This window comes from Teleopsis dalmanni, chromosome 2, assembly GCF_002237135.1.
Source record: "Teleopsis dalmanni isolate 2A chromosome 2, ASM223713v2, whole genome shotgun sequence".
Classification (NCBI taxonomy): Eukaryota; Metazoa; Arthropoda; class Insecta; order Diptera; family Diopsidae; genus Teleopsis; species Teleopsis dalmanni.
Window position 1 is genome coordinate 9,126,479 of NC_051847.1, and position 8,187 is coordinate 9,134,665.

Here is an 8,187-nt window from a genome sequence, read left to right on the forward strand (position 1 = left end):
AATGATAATATTAAAGTAGTAAAGTTGTAAAAAAATATTTAAAAAATTAATAAAATAAGTTGTTTTTGTTATCATTGACACATATTTGTAGTGTTTTCAATACACTGGAAAAGTATATTTAATGCCATTATAAAAACGAAATATCTATTTAAATCCAATTTATATATACATAATCAATTTCTTACATTAACGGACTTAGTTTACAATATGATAGCAAGTATATGTATGTCCATCGCTATGAATTTACCAGTTAAAAAAATTTTAGAAACAAATCTGTAACAATTAATTTTTCTGCTTCTGTTTAGATTATATAGATTGAGTTAATGATATGTAAATTTTACCACATTTTTTATTAATTTTGTTTCAAAATGGAAGTCAATATCAATTGTTGGTTTATTGATTTAAAATATTACATCTAGTAAACTCTTAAAGCTATTTAATCTTTCTCTTATATAAACCAATTGACAGTCATATAAATGAGGCGTATTTTTCTACAAATCTACATATTTCAAGAATTATTTAATTAATACTTAAATTAATACCATAAAATTGTAATGGCTTAAAAATACTTTTCGGAGAAGATATGTTTTAAATAAATATTAATTTCAAAAAAATTTTCTTAAACACCAAAGAATTACTTTTTAAAGTAATTTGAAAAAGTAATAAAATTTAAAAAATTATTTATTTTTTAAAACATGTCTTATATTTAATTTTAAGCATATTATAAACTGTTTTTAAAAAAATTTTATTTCAATTTAAAAAAAAAATGATGAAATATAATATGCTTAAAAGTTACAGTTATTATATATATTAGTTTGTAAGATATATGCAATAAATTTAACAACAATATTTTGATTAAAAATTTTATTCATCTAAAGCAATCAAAAAGATTTTTAGCTTAAAATCTTTTTCTTTGCAATAAGCGCTTCCCTTTTAATTTGTTTTAATAAAAAATAAATCCTAAAAATGAGTTTTTATAATTAATTTTTTTTAATATAAATAATTTCATTTCATTTAATAACGCGGGATCAAAAAATTGTTGTTCCTTAGCCTAAATTGAAAACTGCCTGAATGTTGGGATAGGGTACCCTAATGATCGCGATAAAATCGGTAATAACAAATTGTTAAAAATGATAAATATTTTGAATTAACGTTAAAATTAAATTTGTTAAAATTAAATTTGTTGAAATTAAATTGTGATTTTTAAAAATTTGAAACACACATATTTAATAATAATGCTTGACTTGAGCTTGAGTAAATGGAGCGCATTTTTATGTTTTTCTGAATAGATTATTCATTGTTAATATCTTTTAATAAGTAAAAGTCCTTATCCTACAAACTTTTATTTTTAAGGTAAGTTAGTTTTACATATAAATATTTCATATTTTAAATAAAATATAAATATTGATTTTACTTCTAATTTGAATAATTAACTGTTGAAAATGACATATGTAATTTGCAGAACCGGTTGGTAGGGTTTCTCCAAGATTTCCTACCCTCCAAACCAGCAGTAGTTTCACAGCAATGGCTGATCATAGTTTAACACTATTATGTCCTGCGCAGGCATTTCCCTCACCTATGTTTAGGTAGGTTTTTAAATTACATTATTTTATATCTAATCTAAAGTTTTAGCGAATGATGTGAGTGACTTGGTTATTTATGATATTTCGACTCCACATGTTAAAGACAATTTGTATCCCTTAACAATCTCCACTTCATGCAGCCAATTTCTTACTTAAATTTCAAGTTTGTTTAAAATAGATTGCATTGTTAAGAATTTTCCACCAATGAGTCTTATTTTGTGTATTGTTAGAACCTGTTGGAAGCGTTGCACCACGTTTACTTACTGGAAATGATATTAAAGTTTTAGATTTTGGTTTAACTTTACCGGTCACACTATTGTGCCCTGCCCAAGCATATCCAGTACCATTCTTCAGGTAAGCCTTATAAATTTCTTATAATATTTCTTAACAGTGATATTAAACCAGATTCTAATTTTAATTGAAACTTCTTAGTAATTGCGAAATAATTCGTCTCTATTTTATTAGAAACATTTGGCAAAAGCAGTTATACAAAATTAATTAAATATATTAAATCAATCGATTAAATCATATACATTACCTAGAAAGAAAATAAAATTTTCGAAAAATATTATTAATAACGTGTACATAGTATACAATATAATAGTTATAGATTTTTTTAGAATAAAATAGATTAATTATTCTCATAGGTGTGCGGATAGAGTTCTCCAAACCGCAAATAATGGAATATAAATCTTTGATTAATTATCATTCGCACAATTTTCAGAACCTAATAATCCTATTCCAACATTCAATGAAAGGAGTTTTCTATTCCATTATATTCATTCTAATTAAAAACTTCACTCTATGTGCAGAACCAGTTGGTAGTGTTAGTCCAAAACTGACTAGTGGTGATGAATCCAGAATTGTAAAAGTTCATTTTAATATGAGTGCAACTTTGCTTTGTCCAGCACAAGCATATCCGGTACCATTCTTTAGGTAAACAATATTTTCAATTGATGGATTTTTTATAAAGTCTTTAATGCAATAGCGGTTCCTTCCCAACATTCTTTGTATTGAATTTTCACATACATATAGCAGAAAATATTTTTTTATGTCTTTTGCATAGAGCCAGTAGGAAGTGTCAGTCCCAAAATAAATGCTAATGAAGAAAATATAAAAATTATGCGTATAATGCGCAATCACAGTGTAACATTACTATGTCCTTTTTTATAGGTAAAAACTGATAAAAAAATTGAAATATATTGTGATAAATACATACGATTGAACAGTAAAAATCCCAACAAGGCTGTATATTCAATTTAAAATACGTTTTCAAAATCAATAAAATTACTTGCGCTATATTTAAGAGCCTGTCGGCAGTGTAAGTCCAAAAATGACCGCCGGAGATGATGCTATCAAAATACCTAAAGTAGCTACAAACTTTAGTGCTACACTATTATGCCCTGCTCAAGCATATCCGGTACCATTTTATAGGTAAATTAAGAGCGTATCCTAGAATTTCAGCGGTTTTCATATATAAATATATATATATGCATGCTATATAAATAGAAAAGTTGATAGGAATTTAAGATTCGTTTTTGTAACTTTTCTACCAAAGTCTAATTATCATTCATTATATTTTTGTTTACATGAAGAGCCTGTGGGTAGCGTTGGTCCTAAACTAACATCAGGAGATGACTCACGTACTATAAAAGTACGTAGAGAATATAGTGTAACATTGCTTTGTCCTGCGCAAGCGTACCCCGTACCAATCTTTAGGTAATTAGTATATTTTTGTGTCTGGTTTAATAATAAAACATAATTTAATTTTTTTACATACGCTTTACGTAAGTGATTAAAAATATATTAATGTTCTGACCATTATAGGCAGTTTTTTAAAGTCTTAATTGAGTTATAAAGTATACAGTAGAGTAACATATGTTTTCAGAGCCGGTTGGAAGCGTAAGTCCAAAAATTAACGCTGGTGATGATTTTAAGCACATCAAAGCCAAAAGTACTTTCAATTTAAACTTGTTATGTCCTGCACAATCGTATCCCACACCAATCTACAGGTATTATTAAACTTTTCTAATTTCAATAGTTTACCATAATCTCAGAAAACAAGTATTTGCCAAATCCTATATACTATTTACTATATCGCTCATGTCAACCTATAAACAACATATCTTATAAACTATCATTACGGCAACACTTTCTCAACGTTTAATACAAATAGTTTAAGACTGTTAGTTTGAATCTATTTTTTATAACTTCCAGAACCTGTTGGCAGTGTCAGTCCAAAAATAAGTTCTGGTGATGACTTAAAGCATGTAAAAAGTCGGATAACTAATGGCTTAAGTTTATTATGTCCAGCTCAAGCATATCCAAAGCCAACTTTTAGGTTAATAAATATTTCATTTAATTGTAGATTGTTATCCCAACGTTAGGTGGTTTAAAATAATCGTAGTAATGCATACATTGGAAAATATTATTTCTTTTACTCATAGAGCCTGTTGGCAGTGTAGCTCCAAAAATTAATTTTTTGGAACGTTTTAAAATGATGCAAGTATCAGCTTTTACGAGTACAGCGATATTTTGTCCTGCACAGTCATATCCTGTGCCTGTTTTTAGGTATGATAATTTTTATGTTTTTACAATAGTGTAAACCGTATTACTCTTACCCTTCCAAACATTCAGTATGTTTCTTTTTCAACTGTATAATATTTTTAAAATGTAATAATATATACATATTACATCCAGAACCGGTTGGTACCGTGCGACCAAAAATTAATCTGCAGGACAAACATCAATTTGTTGATATACATGAAGAAGAAGATTTTGCTCTATTATGCCTTGCACAATCTTATCCAGTACCTGGTTTTAGGTAAAACTTCAATATTGAAAATATTTATTTACTAAATGAAATTTGTTCCTAACTATCCCAACAGTAGTGCAGTATTTTCTTATATCTTCCATTTATAATTAAAATATTTTTGCTAGAACCTGTTGGTAGTGTTAAACCCAAAATAAATATACAGGATAAACTGCAAACACGTGAAATTCCATTGGGCAACAGTTTTGTGTTACTATGCCCAGCACAGTCGTATCCCGTTCCAGCCTATAGGTAGTTTAAATTTTCTTAAAACTTTGAGCTTATAACAATATATGTTATGATTTTGAAAGGTATTTAATATTTTGATCTAATTAATGGTCATTTAGATTTTCTTCAATTACGTGTCTTCATGAGTATTTACTACTAACATATATCATTGAAGAATTAGGTATTATAAAATGTTATAAATATAATTTTCTTTTGAGCAGTTTTCAGAATTAATTTTAGATTCCTTTTTATTGTTATTCACAATATATCTTTAAAACTTCATATTTAAATATTTTAGAACCTATTGGTAGTGTTCCGCCAAAAGTAAGCATAGATGATGAAGTGTCTAATGCTCGCACGAAACTGGGTAATAGCTTAAATCTGAAATGCCCAGCACAATCATATCCAATACCAGCATATAGGTGGGTATTAAATGTCTAAACTATGAACTTTAAAAGCTTGGGATATCTTCTTGTACTGATTTCTCCAAATAGATATATAATACAAATAATATAAAAACCAGTAGATTATATATTATATAATTTTATGTATAATTTTATTTCGGAAATCATAGTTTTAAATAAAGTTAACTTATTTGTTAAGGCGGTTTTAAAGTGCATATATATAAAAAAATTCACAATACGTTTGTTTTCTCTCATCGCTTTTTTTCTCTCATTCAAGCGGTTTTTAACAAAACTTCTTTAATATTTTCAAAACGTATTTAATCTACTATATTTTACCAGAACCGATTGGAAGTGTTCCACCTAAAGTAAGCATTGCTGATGAACTATCAAATTCTAGAACTCATTTGGGTACAAGTTTAAGTTTAAAATGTCCAGCGCAGTCATATCCGATACCAACTTATAGGTATGTGCTTATACAAAAGGCATATTTATTTATTACAATATTGGTTGAAGTTCTTAAAAACAAGAATTTTTTTTCCTTAATTTATTAAAATGAAAATAATATTACCATCTAAAACGAAAGGAGCAGAGAGTCAATATTCTTTATGTGTACTTTTCACATTATTAAAAGACGCATTCATACAGTTTAATCAATAAATCAATACTTCGTACTTAAAATCAATAAAATATATTTACTCTCCAATTATTTATATATATCACAGAACCAGTAGCTAGTGTCCCTCCCAAAATGAATTTATTAGAGAAAGTGCGTACTATGCAAGTTCACGTAGGTGCAGAATATGCAATGCAGTGCCCTGGACAAGCTTTTCCAGTGCCGGTTGTAAGGTAATCCTAGAAATATATTAATATTTTGTCAGGTTTAAATTTCTTGATCGCAGTAAATTTTATTCTGCGATCAAGAAATTTTATTTTATTAAGGATTCAGGTACCCTATTCCAATCTTCGTACAGTATTTGTAACAATTAAATAAATTAATTTTTCAGAATTATAAATACTTATATTCACTTATTTTGATTAAATTTTAATAATATAATTATAGAACCACTTGGTTCCGTACCACCAAAAATTATTAACGTACATGACAAATATCAGGTGGTGTTATCTAGAGAAGCCGCCAGTTTTGTAATGCATTGCCCAGGTCAAGCATATCCAGTACCAATTGTAAGGTAAAGTTTGCAACCAAATTATAAATGTTCTCAAAAAATTCAGTCAGTTTTCAGTCATTGTGTTATCTTTACGTTCCTTTGAAATTAAAATTGTTTTGGTTATTAGAGCCCTTAGGTGCTGTACCACCAAAAATAACAAATCTGAATGATAAGTCACAGATAGTGCAAGCTAAGCAAGGTGTTGAATACTCAATGCATTGCCCCGGTCAAGCATTTCCGGTGCCGTTTGTAAGGTAAATAATTTCAAAATCATTTTTTATTTGGGTCGTTATGCCAACATTACAGTTTCTTGAAATCGAAAATTTTTACTCACATCTCATATGCTACACATATAAAAATAAGTATATTTTTATATTTTTTAGAACCACTGGGTTCAGTATCACCAAAAATAATTAATTTGCATGACAAGTTCCAATTTGTGCAGACTAGGCTAGCAGGCGGCTATGCCATGCAATGCCCTAGTCAAGCGTATCCAGTACCAGTTGTCAGGTTAGCAATTTTTAACCATATAGAATGTTTTAGTAGTAGTTTGAACTGTGTTAATTGAAATATTAGATACAAAATGCTATTCAAATTTTGGACTCCATAACAGAACAAGTACTACAATATTTTATAAAAAGATCCATAAACCTAACCCAACATTTAATTACTTTAAATTTGTCTTCTAAATGAAACAAGGCAGATTATACAATTGATAATTTATAGAACCTATGGGAAGTGTCGCACCTAAAGTTGATACCCGTGATGAATTTACTTTTAGTCGTACACGTTTGCATTTGAGCAAAGCGTTGATATGTCCTGCACAATCCTATCCTGAGCCTACGTTTAGGTAAAATAAGAAGTTTATTAAATAAATTATTTATACAAGGCTATAATGTATAGTAATCTTAACTCTTTTTTATAAATATCGGTGATATAAGAATTTTCCATGACATGATTTAGTTATCTTATACCAACATGATGGCAAAGCATTATTGTTTAGACTGATAAAAATCACTTTTGTTTTTTTCGGTTACAGAACCCGTGGGTAGTGTTGCACCAAAGGTTGACATTAAGGATGAAATAAACTATGCTCGCACACGTGTTACCCAAAGTTTTGCACTAATTTGTCCAGCACAATCATATCCAGTGCCTTTATTTCGGTAACATATTATATTATCTTAGGTTTTTGTATCGAGGTATTGCAAGACATTCAGGCAGAAATTGATATAACGTTTTTAAATAATTCGTATTCTATCGTAATCATTAATATAATTCACAGAACCTGTAGGTAGTGTTGCTCCAAAGGTTGATTTTAAGGATCGTATAACATGGCTTGATAAACCTAATAGTAGTTCATTAAGCTTATTATGTCCTGCTCAATCATATCCTATGCCACTTTACAGGTTAGTTGTTTTTTTTAAGTAAATTTCTTCAATAAATTGTTTATTAAATAACATATTAGAGTACAATATGTGCAAACATTTCCAATAACCCACATTCAGGTCCTTTTTAAGGTAGTTATTTTAATATAAGTTTTTAAAACCCATTATGCAAAAATTTCAGAACCCGTTGGTAGTGTCGCACCAAAAGTAGATGTTAATGACCGCATAAAGTGGTTAGATAAGCCACTAGAATTTGCGTTTAGCTTATTATGTCCTGCTCAAGGGTATCCTATGCCAGTGTTTCGGTATGTTTTATTATTTTTTCTTTAAACTACAAACGAATAATTTTCATATAAATTTTAAGTTGGTCTAATGGGTTAGAAGTTTTGAAGGGTTACTATTCAATATTTGTACACTATTTATGTTTTCAGAACCGGTTGGCTCCGTGGCTCCTAAAGTAGATATGCATGATAAAATGGACTTTTCAATAAGAAAGTTAAACGCTTCTTTGAGTTTATTATGTCCAGCACAAGGTTATCCTATGCCTGTGTTTAGGTAATCTAAAAGTGATTGCATTTACATGACTTATTCCCTTACATATAGAAGTTT